This window comes from Nelumbo nucifera, chromosome 4 (genome assembly GCF_055504915.1).
Source record: "Nelumbo nucifera cultivar China Antique chromosome 4, China Antique-T2T, whole genome shotgun sequence".
NCBI lineage: Eukaryota > Viridiplantae > Streptophyta > Magnoliopsida > Proteales > Nelumbonaceae > Nelumbo > Nelumbo nucifera.
This window is the reverse complement of record NC_142652.1, coordinates 51,571,042-51,589,489: the sequence shown is the minus strand read 5'-3', so window position 1 is coordinate 51,589,489 and position 18,448 is coordinate 51,571,042. Positions and strand designations below refer to the sequence as shown.

Sequence of the window (18,448 nt, the reverse complement as noted above, 5' to 3'; positions counted from 1 at the left end):
TTTTTTTCAAATCTAAAACAATTAATGGAAGGGAGCAAGATAGTTCATAAAGATCTAAGCGAGCATGAATTAAACGGGTGCGATCATACCAGCACTAATGCACCGGATCCCATCAGAACTCCGAAGTTAAGTGTGCTTGGGCGAGAGTAGTATTAGGATGGGTGACCTCCTGGGAAGTCCTTGTGTTGCACCCCAATTTTATTAATATTTTATTTCGATATCGTATTTGCAAATTCCATTTGTCGTTTCGGCGAGACAAACTCAAACAACGCGCCGGATACTCGGACCATTTGCGGCACGATCGTCATTATTGAATGGGAACCGTGTAAAAACCATGCTTTTGGCATTCGTCGTGCATTGTGGGCCCCGCGATAGTATTGCATCTATCCGGGGGTGCGGCAGATCTGAAAAGCAAAACACTCTGCTCACGTAGGAGCTTGTGCACGGTTACCAAGGGAGGAAGGCTGCATACACAGTTTTTTCAAGTCTAAAACAAATAATGGAGGGGAGCAAGATAGTGGATAAAGATCTAAGCGAGCATGAATTAAACGGGTGCGATCATACCAGCACTAATGCACCGGATCCCATCAGAACTCCGAAGTTATGTGTGCATGGGCGAGAGTAGTACTAGGATGGGTGACCTCCTGGGAAGTCCTCGTGTTGCACCCCAATTTTATTAATATTTTATTTCGATATCGTATTTGCAAATTCCATTTGTCGTTTCGGCGAGACAAACGCAAACAACGCGCCGGATACTCGGACCATTTGCGGCACGATTGTCATTACTGAATGGGAACCGTGAAAAAACCGGGCTTTTGGCATTCGTCGTGCATTGTGGGCCCCGCGATAGTATTGCATTTATCCGGGGGTGCGGCAGATCTAAAAAGCAAACACTCTGCTCACGTAAGAGCTTGTGCACGGTTACCAAGGGAGGAAGGCTGCATACACAGTTTTTTCAAGTCTAAAACAATTAATGGAGGGGAGCAAGATAGTGCATAAAGATCTAAGCGAGCATGAATTAAACGGGTGCGATCATACCAGCACTAATGCATCGGATCCCATCAGAACTCCAAAGTTAATCGTGCATGGGCGAGAGTAGTACTAGGATGGGTGACCTCCTGGGAAGTCCTCGTGTTGCACCCCAATTTTATTAATATTTTATTTTGATTTGTATTTGCAAATTCCATTTGTTGTTTCTGGGAGACAACTGGAAACAATGCGTCGGATACTCGGACCATTTGCGGCACGATCGTCATTACTGAATGGCAACGATGCAAGAACCGGGCTTTCGGCATTCGTCATGCATTGTGGGCCCCGCGATAGTATTGCATCTATCCGGGGGTGCGGCAGATCTGAAATGCAAACACTCTGCTCACGTACGAGCTTGTGCACGGTTACCAAGGGAGGAAGGCTGCATACACAGTTTTTTCAAATCTAAAACAATTAATGGAGGGGAGCAAGATAGTGCATAAAGATCTAAGCGAGCATGAATTAAACGGGTGCGATCATACCAGCACTAATGCACAGGATCCCATTAGAACTCCGAAGTTAAGCGTGCTTGGGCGACAGTAGTACTAGGATGGGTGACCTCCTGGGAAGTCCTCGTGTTGCACCCCAATTTTATTAATATTTTATTTTGATTTGTATTTGCAAATTCCATTTGTTGTTTCTGGGAGATACTGGAAACAATGCGTCGGATACTCGGACCATTTGCGGCACGATCGTCATTACTGAATGGCCACGATGCAAGAACCGGGCTTTCGGCATTCATCATGCATTGTGGGCCCCACGATAGTATTGCATCTATCCGGAGGTGCGGCAGATCTGAAAAGCAAACACTCCGCTCACGTAGGAGCTTGTGCACGGTTACCAAGGGAAGAAGGCTGCATACACATTTTTTTCAAATCTAAAACAATTAATGGAAGGGAGCAAGATAGTTCATAAAGATCTAAGCGAGCATGAATTAAACGGGTGCGATCATACCAGCACAAATGCACCGGATCCCATCAGAACTCCGAAGTTAAGTGTGCTTGGGCGAGAGTAGTACTAGGATGGGTGACCTCCGGGGAAGTCCTCGTGTTGCACCCCAATTTTATTAATATTTTATTTCGATATCGTATTTGCAAATTCCATTTGTCGTTTCGGTGAGACAAACGCAAACAACGTGCCGGATACTCGGACCATTTGCGGCACGATTGTCATTACTGAATGGGAACCGTGCAAAAACCGGGCTTTTGGCATTCGTCGTGCATTGTGGGCCCCGCGATAGTATTGCATCTATCCGGGGGTGCGGCAGATCTGAAATGCAAACACTCTGCACACGTACGAGCTTGTGCACGGTTACCAAGGGAGGAAGGCTGCATACACAGTTTTTTCAAATCTAAAACAATTAATGGAGGGGAGCAAGATAGTGCATAAAGATCTAAGCGAGCATGAATTAAACGGGTGCGATCATACCAGCACTAATGCACAGGATCCCATCAGAACTCCGAAGTTAAGCGTGCTTGGGCGAGACTATTACTAGGATGGGTGACCTCCTGGGAAGTCCTCGTGTTGCACCCCAATTTTATTAATATTTTATTTCGATATCGTATTTGCAAATTCCATTTGTCGTTTCGGCGAGACAAACGCAAACAACGTGCCGGATTCTCGGACCATTTGCGGCACGATTGTCATTACTGAATGGGAACCGTGCAAAAACCGGGCTTTTGGCATTCATCAGGCATTGTGGGCCCCGCGATATTATTGCATCTATCAGGGGGTGCGGCAGATCTGAAAAGCAAACACTCTGCTCACGTAGGAGCTTGTGCACGGTTACCCAGGGAGGAAGGCTGCATACACAGTTTTTTCAAGTCTAAAACAATTAATGGAGGGGAGCAAGATAGTGCATAAAGATCTAAGCGAGCATGAATTAAACGGGTGCGATCATACCAGCACTAATGCATCGGATCCCATCAGAACTCTGAAGTTAAGCGTGCTTGGGCGAGAGTAGTACTAGGATGGGTGACCTCCTGGGAAGTCCTCGTTTTGCACCCCAATTTTATTAATATTTTATTTTGATTTGTATTTGCAAATTCCATTTGTTGTTTCTGGGAGACAACTGGAAACAATGCGTCGGATACTCGGACCATTTGCGGCACGATCGTCATTACTGAATGGCAACGATGCAAGAACCGGGCTTTCGGCATTCGTCATGCATTGTGGGCCCCGCGATAGTATTGCATCTATCCGGGGGTGCGGCAGATCTGAAATGCAAACACTCTGCTCACGTAGGAGTTTGTGCACGGTTACCAAGGGAGGAAGGCTGCATACACAGTTTTTTCAAATCTAAAACAATTAATGGAGGGGAGCAAGATAGTGCATAAAGATCTAAGCGAGCATGAATTAAACGGGTGCGATCGTACCAGCACTAATGCATCGGATCCCATCAGAACTCCGAAGTTAAGCGTGCTTGGGCGAGAGTAGTACTAGGATGGGTGACCTCCTGGGAAGTCCTCGTGTTGCACCCCAATTTTATTAATATTTTATTTTGATTTGTATTTGCAAATTCCATTTGTTGTTTCTGGGAGACAACTGGAAACAATGCGTCGGACACTCGGACCATTTGCGGCACGATCGTCATTACTGAATGGCAACGATGCAAGAACCGGGCTTTCGGCATTCGTCATGCATTGTGGGCCCCGCGATAGTATTGCATCTATCCGGGGGTGCGGCAGATCTGAAATGCAAACACTCTGCTCACGTACGAGCTTGTGCACGGTTACCAAGGGAGGAAGGCTGCATACACAGTTTTTTCAAATCTAAAACAATTAATGGAGGGGAGCAAGATAGTGCATAAAGATCTAAGCGAGCATGAATTAAACGGGTGCGATCATACCAGCACTAATGCACAGGATCCCATCAGAACTCCGAAGTTAAGCGTGCTTGGGCGAGAGTAGTACTAGGATGTGTGACCTCCTGGGAAGTCCTCGTGTTGCACCCCAATTTTATTAATATTTTATTTCGATATCGTATTTGCAAATTCCATTTGTCGTTTCGGCGAGACAAACGCAAACAACGTGCCGGATACTCGGACCATTTGCGGCACGATTGTCATTACTGAATGGGAACCGTGCAAAAACCGGGCTTTTGGCATTCATCGTGCATTGTGGGCCCCGCGATATTATTGCATCTATCAGGGGGTGCGGCAGATCTGAAAAACAAACACTCTGCTCACGTAGGAGCTCGTGCACGGTTACCAAGGGAGGAAGGCTGCATACACAGTTTTTTCAAGTCTAAAACAATTAATGGAGGGGAGCAAGATAGTGCATAAAGATCTAAGCGAGCATGAATTAAACGTGTTCGATCATACCAGCACTAATGCACCGGATCCCATCAGAACTCCGAAGTTAAGCGTGCTTGGGCGAGAGCAGTAGTAGGATGGGTGACCTCCTGGGAAGTCCTCGTGTTGCACCCCAATTTTATTAATATTTTATTTTGATTTGTATTTGCAAATTCCATTTGTTGTTTCTGGGAGATACTGGAAACAATGCGTCGGATACTCGGACCATTTGCGGCACGATCGTCATTACTGAATGGCCACGATGCAAAAACCGGGCTTTCGGCATTCGTCATGCATTGTGGGCCCCACGATAGTATTGCATCTATCCGGAGGTGCGGCAGATCTGAAAAGCAAACACTCCGCTCACGTACGAGCTTGTGCACGATTACCAAGGGAAGAAGGCTGCATACACATTTTTTTCAAATCTAAAACAATTAATGGAAGGGAGCAAGATAGTTCATAAAGATCTAAGAGAGCATGAATTAAACGGGTGCGATCATACCAGCACTAATGCACCGGATCCCATCAGAACTCCGAAGTTAAGTGTGCTTGGGCGAGAGTAGTATTAGGATGGGTGACCTCCTGGGAAGTCCTTGTGTTGCACCCCAATTTTATTAATATTTTATTTCGATATCGTATTTGCAAATTCCATTTATCGTTTCGGCGAGACTAACTCAAACAACGCGCCGGATACTCGGACCATTTGCGGCACGATCGTCATTACTGAATGGGAACCGTGCAAAAACCAGGCTTTTGGCATTCGTCGTGCATTGTGGGCCCCGCGATAGTATTGCATCTATCCGGGGGTGCGGCAGATCTGAAAAGCAAAACACTCTGCTCACGTAGGAGCTTGTGCACGGTTACCAAGGGAGAAAGGCTGCATACACAGTTTTTTCAAGTCTAAAACAATTAATGGAGGGGAGCAAGATAGTGCATAAAGATCTAAGCGAGCATGAATTAAACGGGTGCGATCATACCAGCACTAATGCACCGGATCCCATCAAAACTCCGAAGTTAAGTGTGCATGGGCGAGAGTAGTACTAGGATAGGTGACCTCCTGGGAAGTCCTCGTGTTGCACCCCAATTTTATTAATATTTTATTTCGATATCGTATTTGCAAATTCCATTTGTCGTTTCGGCGAGACAAACGCAAACAACACGCCGGATACTCGGACTATTTGCGGCACGATTGTCATTACTGAATGGGAACCGTGAAAAAACCGGGCTTTTGGCATTCGTCGTGCATTGTGGGCCCCGCGATAGTATTGCATCTATCCGGGGGTGCGGCAGATCTGAAAAGCAAACACTCTGCTCACGTAAGAGCTTGTGCACGGTTACCAAGGGAGGAAGGCTGCATACACTGTTTATTCAAGTCTAAAACAATTAATGGAGGGGAGCAAGATAGTGCATAAAGATCTAAGCGAGCATGAATTAAACGGGTGCGATCATCCCAGCACTAATGCATCGGATCCCATCAGAACTCCGAAGTTAAGCGTGCTTGGGCGAGAGTAGTACTAGGATGGGTGACCTCCTGGGAAGTCCTCGTGTTGCACCCCAATTTTATTAATATTTTATTTTGATTTGTATTTGCAAATTCCATTTGTTGTTTCTGGGAGACAACTGGAGACAATGCGTCGGATACTCGGACCATTTGCGGCACGATCGTCATTACTGAATGGCAACGATGCAAGAACCGGGCTTTCGGCATTCGTCATGCATTGTGGGCCCCGCGATAGTATTGCATCTATCCGGAGGTGCGGCAGATTTGAAATGCAAACACTCTGCTCACGTACGAGCTTGTGCACGGTTACCAAGGGAGGAAGGCTGCATACACAGTTTTTTCAAATCTAAAACAATTAATGGAGGGGAGCAAGATAGTGCATAAAGATCTAAGCGAGCATGAATTAAACGGGTGCGATCATACCAGCACTAATGCACAGGATCCCATCAGAACTCCGAAGTTAAGCGTGCTTGGGCGAGACTATTACTAGGATGGGTGACCTCCTGGGAAGTCCTCGTGTTGCACCCCAATTTTATTAATATTTTATTTTGATTTGTATTTGCAAATTCCATTTGTTGTTTCTGGGAGACAACTGGAAACAATGCGTCGGACACTCGGACCATTTGCGGCACGATCGTCATTACTGAATGGCAACGATGCAAGAACCGGGCTTTCGGCATTCGTCATGCATTGTGGGCCCCGCGATAGTATTGCATCTATCCGGGGGTGCGGCAGATCTGAAATGCAAACACTCTGCTCACGTACGAGCTTGTGCACGGTTACCAAGGGAGGAAGGCTGCATACACAGTTTTTTCAAATCTAAAACAATTAATGGAGGGGAGCAAGATAGTGCATAAAGATCTAAGCGAGCATGAATTAAACGGGTGCGATCATACCAGCACTAATGCACAGGATCCCATCAGAACTCCGAAGTTAAGCGTGCTTGGGCGAGAGTAGTACTAGGATGTGTGACCTCCTGGGAAGTCCTCGTGTTGCACCCCAATTTTATTAATATTTTATTTCGATATCGTATTTGCAAATTCCATTTGTCGTTTCGGCGAGACAAACGCAAACAACGTGCCGGATACTCGGACCATTTGCGGCACGATTGTCATTACTGAATGGGAACCGTGCAAAAACCGGGCTTTTGGCATTCATCGTGCATTGTGGGCCCCGCGATATTATTGCATCTATCAGGGGGTGCGGCAGATCTGAAAAGCAAACACTCTGCTCACGTAGGAGCTCGTGCACGGTTACCAAGGGAGGAAGGCTGCATACACAGTTTTTTCAAGTCTAAAACAATTAATGGAGGGGAGCAAGATAGTGCATAAAGATCTAAGCGAGCATGAATTAAACGTGTTCGATCATACCAGCACTAATGCACTGGATCCCATCAGAACTCCGAAGTTAAGCGTGCTTGGGCGAGAGTAGTACTAGGATGGGTGACCTCCTGGGAAGTCCTCGTGTTGCACCCCAATTTTATTAATATTTTATTTTGATTTGTATTTGCAAATTCCATTTGTTGTTTCTGGGAGACAACTGGAAACAATGCGTCGGATACTCGGACCATTTGCGGCACAATCGTCATTACTGAATGGCAACGATGCAAGAACCGGGCTTTCGGCATTCGTCATGCATTGTGGGCCCCGCGATAGTATTGCATCTATCCGGGGGTGCGGCAGATCTGAAATGCAAACACTCTGCTCACGTAGGAGCTTGTGCACGGTTACCAAGGGAGGAAGGCTGCATACACAGTTTTTTCAAATCTAAAACAATTAATGGAGGGGAGCAAGATAGTGCATAAAGATCTAAGCGAGCATGAATTAAACGGGTGCGATCATACCAGCACTAATGCACAGGATCCCATCAGAACTCCGAAGTTAAGCGTGCTTGGGCGAGAGTAGTACTAGGATGGGTGACCTCCTGGGAAGTCCTCGTGTTGCACCCCAATTTTATTAATATTTTATTTCGATATCGTATTTGCAAATTCCATTTGTCGTTTCGGCGAGACAAACGCAAACAACGTGCCAGATACTCGGACCATTTGCGGCACGATTGTCATTACTGAATGGGAACCGTGCAAAAACCGGGCTTTTGGCATTCATCGTGCATTGTGGGCCCCGCGATATTATTGCATCTATCAGGGGGTGCGGCAGATCTGAAAAGCAAACACTCTGCTCACGTAGGAGCTTGTGCACGGTTACCAAGGGAGGAAGGCTGCATACACAGTTTTTTCAAGTCTAAAACAATTAATGGAGGGGAGCAAGATAGTGCATAAAGATCTAAGCGAGCATGAATTAAACGGGTGCGATCATACCAGCACTAATGCACTGGATCCCATCAGAACTCCGAAGTTAAGCGTGCTTGGGCGAGAGAAGTAATAGGATGGGTGACCTCCTGGGAAGTCCTCGTGTTGCACCCCAATTTTATTAATATTTTATTTTGATTTGTATTTGGAAATTCCATTTGTTGTTTCTGGGAGATACTGGAAACAATGCGTCGGATACTCGGACCATTTGCGGCACGATCGTCATTACTGAATGGCCACGATGCAAGAACCGGGCTTTCGGCATTCGTCATGCATTGTGGGCCCCACGATAGTATTGCATCTATCCGGAGGTGCGGCAGATCTGAAAAGCAAACACTCCGCTCACGTAGGAGCTTGTGCACGGTTACCAAGGGAAGAAGGCTGCATACACATTTTTTTCAAATCTAAAACAATTAATGGAAGGGAGCAAGATAGGTCATAAAGATCTAAGCGAGCATGAATTAAACGGGTGCGATCATACCAGCACTAATGCACCGGATCCCATCAGAACTCCGAAGTTAAGTGTGCTTGGGCGAGAGTAGTATTAGGATGGGTGACCTCCTGGGAAGTCCTTGTGTTGCACCCCAATTTTATTAATATTTTATTTCGATATCGTATTTGCAAATTCCATTTGTCGTTTCGGCGAGACAAACTCAAACAACGCGCCGGATACTCGGACCATTTGCGGCACGATCGTCATTACTGAATGGGAACCGTGCAAAAACCGGGCTTTTGGCATTCGTCGTGCATTGTGGGCCCCGCGATAGTATTGCATCTATCCGGGGGTGCGGCAGATCTAAAAAGCAAACACTCTGCTCACGTAAGAGCTTGTGCACGGTTACCAAGGGAGGAAGGCTGCATACACAGTTTTTTCAAGTCTAAAACAATTAATGGAGGGGAGCAAGATAGTGCATAAAGATCTAAGCGAGCATGAATTAAACGGGTGTGATCATACCAGCACTAATGCACCGGATCCCATCAGAACTCCGAAGTTAAGCGTTCTTGGGCGAGAGTAGTACTAGGATGGGTGACCTCCTGGGAAGTCCTCGTGTTGCACCCCAATTTTATTAATATTTTATTTTGATTTGTATTTGCAAATTCCATTTGTTGTTTCTGGGAGACAACTGGAAACAATGCGTCGGATACTCGGACCATTTGCGGCACGATCGTCATTACTGAATGGCAACGATGCAAGAACCGGGCTTTCGGCATTCGTCATGCATTGTGGGCCCCGCGATAGTATTGCATCTATCCGGGGGTGCGGCAGATCTGAAATGCAAACACTCTGCTCACGTACGAGCTTGTGCACGGTTACCAAGGGAGGAAGGCTGCATACACAGTTTTTTCAAATCTAAAACAATTAATGGAGGGGAGCAAGATAGTGCATAAAGATCTAAGCGAGCATGAATTAAACGGGTGCGATCATACCAGCACTAATGCACAGGATCCCATCAGAACTCCGAAGTTAAGCGTGCTTGGGCGAGACTATTACTAGGATGGGTGACCTCCTGGGAAGTCCTCGTGTTGCACCCCAATTTTATTAATATTTTATTTCGATATCGTATTTGCAAATTCCATTTGTCGTTTCGGCGAGACAAACGCAAACAACGTGCCGGATACTCGGACCATTTGCGGCACGATAGTCATTACTGAATGGGAACCGTGCAAAAACCGGGCTTTTGGCATTCATCGTGCATTGTGGGCCCCGCGATATTATTGCATCTATCAGGGGGTGCGGCAGATCTGAAAAGCAAACACTCTGCTCACGTAGGAGCTTGTGCACGGTTACCAAGGGAGGAAGGCTGCATACACAGTTTTTTCAAGTCTAAAACAATTAATGGAGGGGAGCAAGATAGTGCATAAAGATCTAAGCGAGCATGAATTAAACGGGTGCGATCATACCAGCACTAATGCACTGGATCCCATCAGAACTCCGAAGTTAAGCGTGCTTGGGCGAGAGTAGTAATAGGATGGGTGACCTCCTGGGAAGTCCTCGTGTTGCACCCCAATTTTATTAATATTTTATTTTGATTTGTATTTGGAAATTCCATTTGTTGTTTCTGGGAGATACTGGAAACAATGCGTCGGATACTCGGACCATTTGCGGCACGATCGTCATTACTGAATGGCCACGATGCAAGAACCGGGCTTTCGGCATTCGTCATGCATTGTGGGCCCCACGATAGTATTGCATCTATCCGGAGGTGCGGAAGATCTGAAAAACAAACACTCCGCTCACGTAGGAGCTTGTGCACGGTTACCATGGGAAGAAGGCTGCATACACATTTTTTTCAAATCTAAAACAATTAATGGAAGGGAGCAAGATAGGTCATAAAGATCTAAGCGAGCATGAATTAAATGGGTGCGATCATACCAGCACTAATGCACCGGATCCCATCAGAACTCCGAAGTTAAGTGTGCTTGGGCGAGAGTAGTATTAGGATGTGTGACCTCCTGGGAAGTCCTTGTGTTGCACCCCAATTTTATTAATATTTTATTTCGATATTGTATTTGCAAATTCCATTTGTCGTTTCGGCGAGACAAACTCAAACAACGCGCCGGATACTCGGACCATTTGCGGCACGATCGTCATTACTGAATGGGAACCGTGCAAAAACCGGGCTTTTGGCATTCGTCGTGCATTGTGGGCCCCGCGATAGTATTGCATCTATCCGGGGGTGCGGCAGATCTAAAAAGCAAACACTCTGCTCACGTAAGAGCTTGTGCACGGTTACCAAGGGAGGAAGGCTGCATACACAGTTTTTTCAAGTCTAAAACAATTAATGGAGGGGAGCAAGATAGTGCATAAAGATCTAAGCGAGCATGAATTAAACGGGTGTGATCATACCAGCACTAATGCACGGGATCCCATCAGAACTCCGAAGTTAAGCGTTCTTGGGCGAGAGTAGTACTAGGATGGGTGACCTCCTGGGAAGTCCTCGTGTTGCACCCCAATTTTATTAATATTTTATTTTGATTTGTATTTGCAAATTCCATTTGTTGTTTCTGGGAGACAACTGGAAACAATGCGTCGGATACTCGGACCATTTGCGGCACGATCGTCATTACTGAATGGCAACGATGCAAGAACCGGGCTTTCGGCATTCGTCATGCATTGTGGGCCCCGCGATAGTATTGCATCTATCCGGGGGTGCGGCAGATCTGAAATGCAAACACTCTGCTCACGTACGAGCTTGTGCACGGTTACCAAGAGAGGAAGGCTGCATACACAGTTTTTTCAAATCTAAAACAATTAATGGAGGGGAGCAAGATAGTGCATAAAGATCTAAGCGAGCATGAATTAAACGGGTGCGATCATACCAGCACAAATGCACAGGATCCCATCAGAACTCCGAAGTTAAGCGTTCTTGGGCGAGAGTAGTAGTAGGATGGGTGACCTCTTGGGAAGTCCTCGTGTTGCACCCCAATTTTATTAATATTTTATTTCGATATCGTATTTGCAAATTCCATTTGTCGTTTCGGCGAGACAAACGCAAACAACGTGCCGAATACTCGGACCATTTGCGGCACGATTGTCATTACTGAATGGGAACCGTGCAAAAACCGTGCTTTTGGCATTCATCGTGCATTGTGGGCCCCGCGATATTATTGCATCTATCAGGGGGTGCGGCATATCTGAAAAGCAAACACTCTGCTCACGTAGGAGCTTGTGCACGGTTACCAAGGGAGGAAGGCTGCATACACAGTTTTTTCAAGTCTAAAACAATTAATGGAGGGGAGCAAGATAGTGCATAAAGATCTAAGCGAGCATGAATTAAACGGGTGCGATCATACCAGCACTAATGCACCGGATCCTGTCGGAACTCCGAAGTTAAGCGTGCTTGGGCGAGAGTAGTACTAGGATGGGTGACCTCCTGGGAAGTCCTTGTGTTGCACCCCAATTTTATTAATATTTTATTTTGATTTGTATTTGCAAATTCCATTTGTTGTTTCTGGGAGATACTGGAAACAATGCGTCGGATACTCGGACCATTTGCGGCACGATCGTCATTACTGAATGGCCACGATGCAAGAACCCGGCTTTCGGCATTCGTCATGCATTGTGGGCCCCACGATAGTATTGCATCTATCCGGAGGTGCGGCAGATCTGAAAAGCAAACACTCCGCTCACGTAGGAGCTTGTGCACGGTTACCAAGGGAAGAAGGATGCATACACATTTTTTTCAAATCTAAAACAATTAATGGAAGGGAGCAAGATAGTTCATAAAGATCTAAGCGAGCATGAATTAAACGGGTGCGATCATACCAGCACTAATGCACCGGATCCCATCAGAACTCCGAAGTTAAGTGTGCTTGGGCGAGAGTAGTATTAGGATGGGTGACCTCCTGGGAAGTCCTTGTGTTGCACCCCAATTTTATTAATATTTTATTTCGATATCGTATTTGCAAATTCCATTTGTCGTTTCGGCGAGACAAACTCAAACAACGCGCCGGATACTCGGACCATTTGCGGCACGATCGTCATTATTGAATGGGAACCGTGTAAAAACCATGCTTTTGGCATTCGTCGTGCATTGTGGGCCCCGCGATAGTATTGCATCTATCCGGGGGTGCGGCAGATCTGAAAAGCAAAACACTCTGCTCACGTAGGAGCTTGTGCACGGTTACCAAGGGAGGAAGGCTGCATACACAGTTTTTTCAAGTCTAAAACAAATAATGGAGGGGAGCAAGATAGTGGATAAAGATCTAAGCGAGCATGAATTAAACGGGTGCGATCATACCAGCACTAATGCACCGGATCCCATCAGAACTCCGAAGTTATGTGTGCATGGGCGAGAGTAGTACTAGGATGGGTGACCTCCTGGGAAGTCCTCGTGTTGCACCCCAATTTTATTAATATTTTATTTCGATATCGTATTTGCAAATTCCATTTGTCGTTTCGGCGAGACAAACGCAAACAACGCGCCGGATACTCGAACCATTTGCGGCACGATTGTCATTACTGAATGGGAACCGTGAAAAAACCGGGCTTTTGGCATTCGTCGTGCATTGTGGGCCCCGCGATAGTATTGCATTTATCCGGGGGTGCGGCAGATCTAAAAAGCAAACACTCTGCTCACGTAAGAGCTTGTGCACGGTTACCAAGGGAGGAAGGCTGCATACACAGTTTTTTCAAGTCTAAAACAATTAATGGAGGGGAGCAAGATAGTGCATAAAGATCTAAGCGAGCATGAATTAAACGGGTGCGATCATACCAGCACTAATGCATCGGATCCCATCAGAACTCCAAAGTTAATCGTGCATGGGCGAGAGTAGTACTAGGATGGGTGACCTCCTGGGAAGTCCTCGTGTTGCACCCCAATTTTATTAATATTTTATTTTGATTTGTATTTGCAAATTCCATTTGTTGTTTCTGGGAGACAACTGGAAACAATGCGTCGGATACTCGGACCATTTGCGGCACGATCGTCATTACTGAATGGCAACGATGCAAGAACCGGGCTTTCGGCATTCGTCATGCATTGTGGGCCCCGCGATAGTATTGCATCTATCCGGGGGTGCGGCAGATCTGAAATGCAAACACTCTGCTCACGTACGAGCTTGTGCACGGTTACCAAGGGAGGAAGGCTGCATACACAGTTTTTTCAAATCTAAAACAATTAATGGAGGGGAGCAAGATAGTGCATAAAGATCTAAGCGAGCATGAATTAAACGGGTGCGATCATACCAGCACTAATGCACAGGATCCCATTAGAACTCCGAAGTTAAGCGTGCTTGGGCGACAGTAGTACTAGGATGGGTGACCTCCTGGGAAGTCCTCGTGTTGCACCCCAATTTTATTAATATTTTATTTTGATTTGTATTTGCAAATTCCATTTGTTGTTTCTGGGAGATACTGGAAACAATGCGTCGGATACTCGGACCATTTGCGGCACGATCGTCATTACTGAATGGCCACGATGCAAGAACCGGGCTTTCGGCATTCATCATGCATTGTGGGCCCCACGATAGTATTGCATCTATCCGGAGGTGCGGCAGATCTGAAAAGCAAACACTCCGCTCACGTAGGAGCTTGTGCACGGTTACCAAGGGAAGAAGGCTGCATACACATTTTTTTCAAATCTAAAACAATTAATGGAAGGGAGCAAGATAGTTCATAAAGATCTAAGCGAGCATGAATTAAACGGGTGCGATCATACCAGCACAAATGCACCGGATCCCATCAGAACTCCGAAGTTAAGTGTGCTTGGGCGAGAGTAGTACTAGGATGGGTGACCTCCGGGGAAGTCCTCGTGTTGCACCCCAATTTTATTAATATTTTATTTCGATATCGTATTTGCAAATTCCATTTGTCGTTTCGGTGAGACAAACGCAAACAACGTGCCGGATACTCGGACCATTTGCGGCACGATTGTCATTACTGAATGGGAACCGTGCAAAAACCGGGCTTTTGGCATTCGTCGTGCATTGTGGGCCCCGCGATAGTATTGCATCTATCCGGGGGTGCGGCAGATCTGAAATGCAAACACTCTGCACACGTACGAGCTTGTGCACGGTTACCAAGGGAGGAAGGCTGCATACACAGTTTTTTCAAATCTAAAACAATTAATGGAGGGGAGCAAGATAGTGCATAAAGATCTAAGCGAGCATGAATTAAACGGGTGCGATCATACCAGCACTAATGCACAGGATCCCATCAGAACTCCGAAGTTAAGCGTGCTTGGGCGAGACTATTACTAGGATGGGTGACCTCCTGGGAAGTCCTCGTGTTGCACCCCAATTTTATTAATATTTTATTTCGATATCGTATTTGCAAATTCCATTTGTCGTTTCGGCGAGACAAACGCAAACAACGTGCCGGATTCTCGGACCATTTGCGGCACGATTGTCATTACTGAATGGGAACCGTGCAAAAACCGGGCTTTTGGCATTCATCAGGCATTGTGGGCCCCGCGATATTATTGCATCTATCAGGGGGTGCGGCAGATCTGAAAAGCAAACACTCTGCTCACGTAGGAGCTTGTGCACGGTTACCCAGGGAGGAAGGCTGCATACACAGTTTTTTCAAGTCTAAAACAATTAATGGAGGGGAGCAAGATAGTGCATAAAGATCTAAGCGAGCATTAATTAAACGGGTGCGATCATACCAGCACTAATGCATCGGATCCCATCAGAACTCTGAAGTTAAGCGTGCTTGGGCGAGAGTAGTACTAGGATGGGTGACCTCCTGGGAAGTCCTCGTTTTGCACCCCAATTTTATTAATATTTTATTTTGATTTGTATTTGCAAATTCCATTTGTTGTTTCTGGGAGACAACTGGAAACAATGCGTCGGATACTCGGACCATTTGCGGCACGATCGTCATTACTGAATGGCAACGATGCAAGAACCGGGCTTTCGGCATTCGTCATGCATTGTGGGCCCCGCGATAGTATTGCATCTATCCGGGGGTGCGGCAGATCTGAAATGCAAACACTCTGCTCACGTAGGAGTTTGTGCACGGTTACCAAGGGAGGAAGGCTGCATACACAGTTTTTTCAAATCTAAAACAATTAATGGAGGGGAGCAAGATAGTGCATAAAGATCTAAGCGAGCATGAATTAAACGGGTGCGATCGTACCAGCACTAATGCATCGGATCCCATCAGAACTCCGAAGTTAAGCGTGCTTGGGCGAGAGTAGTACTAGGATGGGTGACCTCCTGGGAAGTCCTCGTGTTGCACCCCAATTTTATTAATATTTTATTTTGATTTGTATTTGCAAATTCCATTTGTTGTTTCTGGGAGACAACTGGAAACAATGCGTCGGACACTCGGACCATTTGCGGCACGATCGTCATTACTGAATGGCAACGATGCAAGAACCGGGCTTTCGGCATTCGTCATGCATTGTGGGCCCCGCGATAGTATTTCATCTATCCGGGGGTGCGGCAGATCTGAAATGCAAACACTCTGCTCACGTACGAGCTTGTGCACGGTTACCAAGGGAGGAAGGCTGCATACACAGTTTTTTCAAATCTAAAACAATTAATGGAGGGGAGCAAGATAGTGCATAAAGATCTAAGCGAGCATGAATTAAACGGGTGCGATCATACCAGCACTAATGCACAGGATCCCATCAGAACTCCGAAGTTAAGCGTGCTTGGGCGAGAGTAGTACTAGGATGTGTGACCTCCTGGGAAGTCCTCGTGTTGCACCCCAATTTTATTAATATTTTATTTCGATATCGTATTTGCAAATTCCATTTGTCGTTTCGGCGAGACAAACGCAAACAACGTGCCGGATACTCGGACCATTTGCGGCACGATTGTCATTACTGAATGGGAACCGTGCAAAAACCGGGCTTTTGGCATTCATCGTGCATTGTGGGCCCCGCGATATTATTGCATCTATCAGGGGGTGCGGCAGATCTGAAAAGCAAACACTCTGCTCACGTAGGAGCTCGTGCACGGTTACCAAGGGAGGAAGGCTGCATACACAGTTTTTTCAAGTCTAAAACAATTAATGGAGGGGAGCAAGATAGTGCATAAAGATCTAAGCGAGCATGAATTAAACGTGTTCGATCATACCAGCACTAATGCACCGGATCCCATCAGAACTCCGAAGTTAAGCGTGCTTGGGCGAGAGCAGTAGTAGGATGGGTGACCTCCTGGGAAGTCCTCGTGTTGCACCCCAATTTTATTAATATTTTATTTTGATTTGTATTTGCAAATTCCATTTGTTGTTTCTGGGAGATACTGGAAACAATGCGTCGGATACTCGGACCATTTGCGGCACGATCGTCATTACTGAATGGCCACGATGCAAAAACCGGGCTTTCGGCATTCGTCATGCATTGTGGGCCCCACGATAGTATTGCATCTATCCGGAGGTGCGGCAGATCTGAAAAGCAAACACTCCGCTCACGTACGAGCTTGTGCACGATTACCAAGGGAAGAAGGCTGCATACACATTTTTTTCAAATCTAAAACAATTAATGGAAGGGAGCAAGATAGTTCATAAAGATCTAAGCGAGCATGAATTAAACGGGTGCGATCATACCAGCACTAATGCACCGGATCCCATCAGAACTCCGAAGTTAAGTGTGCTTGGGCGAGAGTAGTATTAGGATGGGTGACCTCCTGGGAAGTCCTTGTGTTGCACCCCAATTTTATTAATATTTTATTTCGATATCGTATTTGCAAATTCCATTTATCGTTTCGGCGAGACAAACTCAAACAACGCGCCGGATACTCGGACCATTTGCGGCACGATCGTCATTACTGAATGGGAACCGTGCAAAAACCAGGCTTTTGGCATTCGTCGTGCATTGTGGGCCCCGCGATAGTATTGCATCTATCCGGGGGTGCGGCAGATCTGAAAAGCAAAACACTCTGCTCACGTAGGAGCTTGTGCACGGTTACCAAGGGAGAAAGGCTGCATACACAGTTTTTTCAAGTCTAAAACAATTAATGGAGGGGAGCAAGATAGTGCATAAAGATCTAAGCGAGCATGAATTAAACGGGTGCGATCATACCAGCACTAATGCACCGGATCCCATCAAAACTCCGAAGTTAAGCGTGCTTGGGCGAGAGTAGTACTAGGATGGGTGACCTCCTGGGAATTCCTCGTGTTGCACCCCAATTTTGTTAATATTTTATTTCGATATCGTATTTGCAAATTCCATTTGTTGTTTCTGGGAGATACTGGAAACAATGCGTCGGATACTCGGACCATTTGCGGCACGATCGTCATTACTGAATGGCCACGATGCAAAAACCGGGCTTTCGGCATTCGTCATGCATTGTGGGCCCCACGATAGTATTGCATCTATCCGGAGGTGCGGCAGATCTGAAAAGCAAACACTCCGCTCACGTACGAGCTTGTGCACGATTACCAAGGGAAGAAGGCTGCATACACATTTTTTTCAAATCTAAAACAATTAATGGAAGGGAGCAAGATAGTTCATAAAGATCTAAGCGAGCATGAATTAAACGGGTGCGATCATACCAGCACTAATGCACCGGATCCCATCAGAACTCCGAAGTTAAGTGTGCTTGGGCGAGAGTAGTATTAGGATGGGTGACCTCCTGGGAAGTCCTTGTGTTGCACCCCAATTTTATTAATATTTTATTTCGATATCGTATTTGCAAATTCCATTTGTCGTTTCGGCGAGACAAACTCAAACAACGCGCCGGATACTCGGACCATTTGCGGCACGATCGTCATTACTGAATGGGAACCGTGCAAAAACCAGGCTTTTGGCATTCGTCGTGCATTGTGGGCCCCGCGATAGTATTGCATCTATCCGGGGGTGCGGCAGATCTGAAAAGCAAAACACTCTGCTCACGTAGGAGCTTGTGCACGGTTACCAAGGGA

The 18,448-nt window shown here is 46.2% G+C and overlaps 39 non-coding genes across 39 annotated transcripts; all 39 read left to right on the top strand.

Annotated features, from left to right (window-relative positions):
• The first annotated feature begins 75 nt into the window (after positions 1 to 75).
• Positions 76 to 194, top strand: LOC148795412 (5S ribosomal RNA). The gene has a single exon (XR_016073402.1). It is a non-coding gene; the product is annotated as a 5S ribosomal RNA (ribosomal RNA).
• A 356-nt stretch (positions 195 to 550) lies between these two features.
• LOC148795411 (5S ribosomal RNA) lies at positions 551 to 669 on the top strand. Its single transcript, XR_016075000.1, has one exon. It is a non-coding gene; the product is annotated as a 5S ribosomal RNA (ribosomal RNA).
• A 355-nt stretch (positions 670 to 1,024) lies between these two features.
• Positions 1,025 to 1,143, top strand: LOC148795410 (5S ribosomal RNA). Its single transcript, XR_016069675.1, has one exon. It is a non-coding gene; the product is annotated as a 5S ribosomal RNA (ribosomal RNA).
• A 354-nt stretch (positions 1,144 to 1,497) lies between these two features.
• Positions 1,498 to 1,616, top strand: LOC148795409 (5S ribosomal RNA). The gene has a single exon (XR_016070001.1). It is a non-coding gene; the product is annotated as a 5S ribosomal RNA (ribosomal RNA).
• A 353-nt stretch (positions 1,617 to 1,969) lies between these two features.
• LOC148795408 (5S ribosomal RNA) lies at positions 1,970 to 2,088 on the top strand. The gene has a single exon (XR_016070937.1). It is a non-coding gene; the product is annotated as a 5S ribosomal RNA (ribosomal RNA).
• Positions 2,089 to 2,443: 355 nt separating this feature from the next.
• On the top strand, positions 2,444 to 2,562 carry LOC148795407 (5S ribosomal RNA). The gene has a single exon (XR_016069734.1). It is a non-coding gene; the product is annotated as a 5S ribosomal RNA (ribosomal RNA).
• A 355-nt stretch (positions 2,563 to 2,917) lies between these two features.
• Positions 2,918 to 3,036, top strand: LOC148795406 (5S ribosomal RNA). Its single transcript, XR_016075166.1, has one exon. It is a non-coding gene; the product is annotated as a 5S ribosomal RNA (ribosomal RNA).
• A 354-nt stretch (positions 3,037 to 3,390) lies between these two features.
• On the top strand, positions 3,391 to 3,509 carry LOC148795405 (5S ribosomal RNA). Its single transcript, XR_016074418.1, has one exon. It is a non-coding gene; the product is annotated as a 5S ribosomal RNA (ribosomal RNA).
• A 354-nt stretch (positions 3,510 to 3,863) lies between these two features.
• LOC148795404 (5S ribosomal RNA) lies at positions 3,864 to 3,982 on the top strand. Its single transcript, XR_016069347.1, has one exon. It is a non-coding gene; the product is annotated as a 5S ribosomal RNA (ribosomal RNA).
• A 355-nt stretch (positions 3,983 to 4,337) lies between these two features.
• On the top strand, positions 4,338 to 4,456 carry LOC148795403 (5S ribosomal RNA). The gene has a single exon (XR_016070123.1). It is a non-coding gene; the product is annotated as a 5S ribosomal RNA (ribosomal RNA).
• Positions 4,457 to 4,809: 353 nt separating this feature from the next.
• LOC148795402 (5S ribosomal RNA) lies at positions 4,810 to 4,928 on the top strand. Its single transcript, XR_016073401.1, has one exon. It is a non-coding gene; the product is annotated as a 5S ribosomal RNA (ribosomal RNA).
• A 356-nt stretch (positions 4,929 to 5,284) lies between these two features.
• Positions 5,285 to 5,403, top strand: LOC148795401 (5S ribosomal RNA). Its single transcript, XR_016070353.1, has one exon. It is a non-coding gene; the product is annotated as a 5S ribosomal RNA (ribosomal RNA).
• A 355-nt stretch (positions 5,404 to 5,758) lies between these two features.
• Positions 5,759 to 5,877, top strand: LOC148795400 (5S ribosomal RNA). The gene has a single exon (XR_016074380.1). It is a non-coding gene; the product is annotated as a 5S ribosomal RNA (ribosomal RNA).
• Positions 5,878 to 6,231: 354 nt separating this feature from the next.
• LOC148795399 (5S ribosomal RNA) lies at positions 6,232 to 6,350 on the top strand. The gene has a single exon (XR_016069733.1). It is a non-coding gene; the product is annotated as a 5S ribosomal RNA (ribosomal RNA).
• Positions 6,351 to 6,704: 354 nt separating this feature from the next.
• On the top strand, positions 6,705 to 6,823 carry LOC148795398 (5S ribosomal RNA). Its single transcript, XR_016069346.1, has one exon. It is a non-coding gene; the product is annotated as a 5S ribosomal RNA (ribosomal RNA).
• Positions 6,824 to 7,178: 355 nt separating this feature from the next.
• Positions 7,179 to 7,297, top strand: LOC148795397 (5S ribosomal RNA). The gene has a single exon (XR_016069850.1). It is a non-coding gene; the product is annotated as a 5S ribosomal RNA (ribosomal RNA).
• A 354-nt stretch (positions 7,298 to 7,651) lies between these two features.
• LOC148795396 (5S ribosomal RNA) lies at positions 7,652 to 7,770 on the top strand. The gene has a single exon (XR_016072717.1). It is a non-coding gene; the product is annotated as a 5S ribosomal RNA (ribosomal RNA).
• A 355-nt stretch (positions 7,771 to 8,125) lies between these two features.
• LOC148795395 (5S ribosomal RNA) lies at positions 8,126 to 8,244 on the top strand. Its single transcript, XR_016075045.1, has one exon. It is a non-coding gene; the product is annotated as a 5S ribosomal RNA (ribosomal RNA).
• Positions 8,245 to 8,597: 353 nt separating this feature from the next.
• LOC148795394 (5S ribosomal RNA) lies at positions 8,598 to 8,716 on the top strand. Its single transcript, XR_016073400.1, has one exon. It is a non-coding gene; the product is annotated as a 5S ribosomal RNA (ribosomal RNA).
• A 355-nt stretch (positions 8,717 to 9,071) lies between these two features.
• On the top strand, positions 9,072 to 9,190 carry LOC148795393 (5S ribosomal RNA). The gene has a single exon (XR_016072901.1). It is a non-coding gene; the product is annotated as a 5S ribosomal RNA (ribosomal RNA).
• A 354-nt stretch (positions 9,191 to 9,544) lies between these two features.
• On the top strand, positions 9,545 to 9,663 carry LOC148795392 (5S ribosomal RNA). Its single transcript, XR_016069732.1, has one exon. It is a non-coding gene; the product is annotated as a 5S ribosomal RNA (ribosomal RNA).
• Positions 9,664 to 10,018: 355 nt separating this feature from the next.
• LOC148795391 (5S ribosomal RNA) lies at positions 10,019 to 10,137 on the top strand. The gene has a single exon (XR_016074633.1). It is a non-coding gene; the product is annotated as a 5S ribosomal RNA (ribosomal RNA).
• Positions 10,138 to 10,490: 353 nt separating this feature from the next.
• On the top strand, positions 10,491 to 10,609 carry LOC148795390 (5S ribosomal RNA). Its single transcript, XR_016069946.1, has one exon. It is a non-coding gene; the product is annotated as a 5S ribosomal RNA (ribosomal RNA).
• A 355-nt stretch (positions 10,610 to 10,964) lies between these two features.
• On the top strand, positions 10,965 to 11,083 carry LOC148795389 (5S ribosomal RNA). Its single transcript, XR_016068954.1, has one exon. It is a non-coding gene; the product is annotated as a 5S ribosomal RNA (ribosomal RNA).
• Positions 11,084 to 11,437: 354 nt separating this feature from the next.
• On the top strand, positions 11,438 to 11,556 carry LOC148795388 (5S ribosomal RNA). Its single transcript, XR_016070318.1, has one exon. It is a non-coding gene; the product is annotated as a 5S ribosomal RNA (ribosomal RNA).
• A 355-nt stretch (positions 11,557 to 11,911) lies between these two features.
• LOC148795387 (5S ribosomal RNA) lies at positions 11,912 to 12,030 on the top strand. Its single transcript, XR_016075191.1, has one exon. It is a non-coding gene; the product is annotated as a 5S ribosomal RNA (ribosomal RNA).
• A 353-nt stretch (positions 12,031 to 12,383) lies between these two features.
• LOC148795386 (5S ribosomal RNA) lies at positions 12,384 to 12,502 on the top strand. Its single transcript, XR_016073399.1, has one exon. It is a non-coding gene; the product is annotated as a 5S ribosomal RNA (ribosomal RNA).
• Positions 12,503 to 12,858: 356 nt separating this feature from the next.
• Positions 12,859 to 12,977, top strand: LOC148795385 (5S ribosomal RNA). Its single transcript, XR_016074999.1, has one exon. It is a non-coding gene; the product is annotated as a 5S ribosomal RNA (ribosomal RNA).
• A 355-nt stretch (positions 12,978 to 13,332) lies between these two features.
• On the top strand, positions 13,333 to 13,451 carry LOC148795384 (5S ribosomal RNA). The gene has a single exon (XR_016069674.1). It is a non-coding gene; the product is annotated as a 5S ribosomal RNA (ribosomal RNA).
• Positions 13,452 to 13,805: 354 nt separating this feature from the next.
• Positions 13,806 to 13,924, top strand: LOC148795383 (5S ribosomal RNA). The gene has a single exon (XR_016070000.1). It is a non-coding gene; the product is annotated as a 5S ribosomal RNA (ribosomal RNA).
• A 353-nt stretch (positions 13,925 to 14,277) lies between these two features.
• Positions 14,278 to 14,396, top strand: LOC148795382 (5S ribosomal RNA). Its single transcript, XR_016070936.1, has one exon. It is a non-coding gene; the product is annotated as a 5S ribosomal RNA (ribosomal RNA).
• Positions 14,397 to 14,751: 355 nt separating this feature from the next.
• LOC148795381 (5S ribosomal RNA) lies at positions 14,752 to 14,870 on the top strand. Its single transcript, XR_016069731.1, has one exon. It is a non-coding gene; the product is annotated as a 5S ribosomal RNA (ribosomal RNA).
• Positions 14,871 to 15,225: 355 nt separating this feature from the next.
• LOC148795380 (5S ribosomal RNA) lies at positions 15,226 to 15,344 on the top strand. Its single transcript, XR_016075165.1, has one exon. It is a non-coding gene; the product is annotated as a 5S ribosomal RNA (ribosomal RNA).
• Positions 15,345 to 15,698: 354 nt separating this feature from the next.
• LOC148795379 (5S ribosomal RNA) lies at positions 15,699 to 15,817 on the top strand. Its single transcript, XR_016074417.1, has one exon. It is a non-coding gene; the product is annotated as a 5S ribosomal RNA (ribosomal RNA).
• Positions 15,818 to 16,171: 354 nt separating this feature from the next.
• LOC148795378 (5S ribosomal RNA) lies at positions 16,172 to 16,290 on the top strand. Its single transcript, XR_016069344.1, has one exon. It is a non-coding gene; the product is annotated as a 5S ribosomal RNA (ribosomal RNA).
• Positions 16,291 to 16,645: 355 nt separating this feature from the next.
• On the top strand, positions 16,646 to 16,764 carry LOC148795377 (5S ribosomal RNA). The gene has a single exon (XR_016070122.1). It is a non-coding gene; the product is annotated as a 5S ribosomal RNA (ribosomal RNA).
• Positions 16,765 to 17,117: 353 nt separating this feature from the next.
• Positions 17,118 to 17,236, top strand: LOC148795376 (5S ribosomal RNA). The gene has a single exon (XR_016073398.1). It is a non-coding gene; the product is annotated as a 5S ribosomal RNA (ribosomal RNA).
• Positions 17,237 to 17,592: 356 nt separating this feature from the next.
• LOC148795375 (5S ribosomal RNA) lies at positions 17,593 to 17,711 on the top strand. Its single transcript, XR_016073156.1, has one exon. It is a non-coding gene; the product is annotated as a 5S ribosomal RNA (ribosomal RNA).
• A 354-nt stretch (positions 17,712 to 18,065) lies between these two features.
• On the top strand, positions 18,066 to 18,184 carry LOC148795374 (5S ribosomal RNA). The gene has a single exon (XR_016073396.1). It is a non-coding gene; the product is annotated as a 5S ribosomal RNA (ribosomal RNA).
• The last annotated feature ends 264 nt before the right edge of the window (positions 18,185 to 18,448 follow it).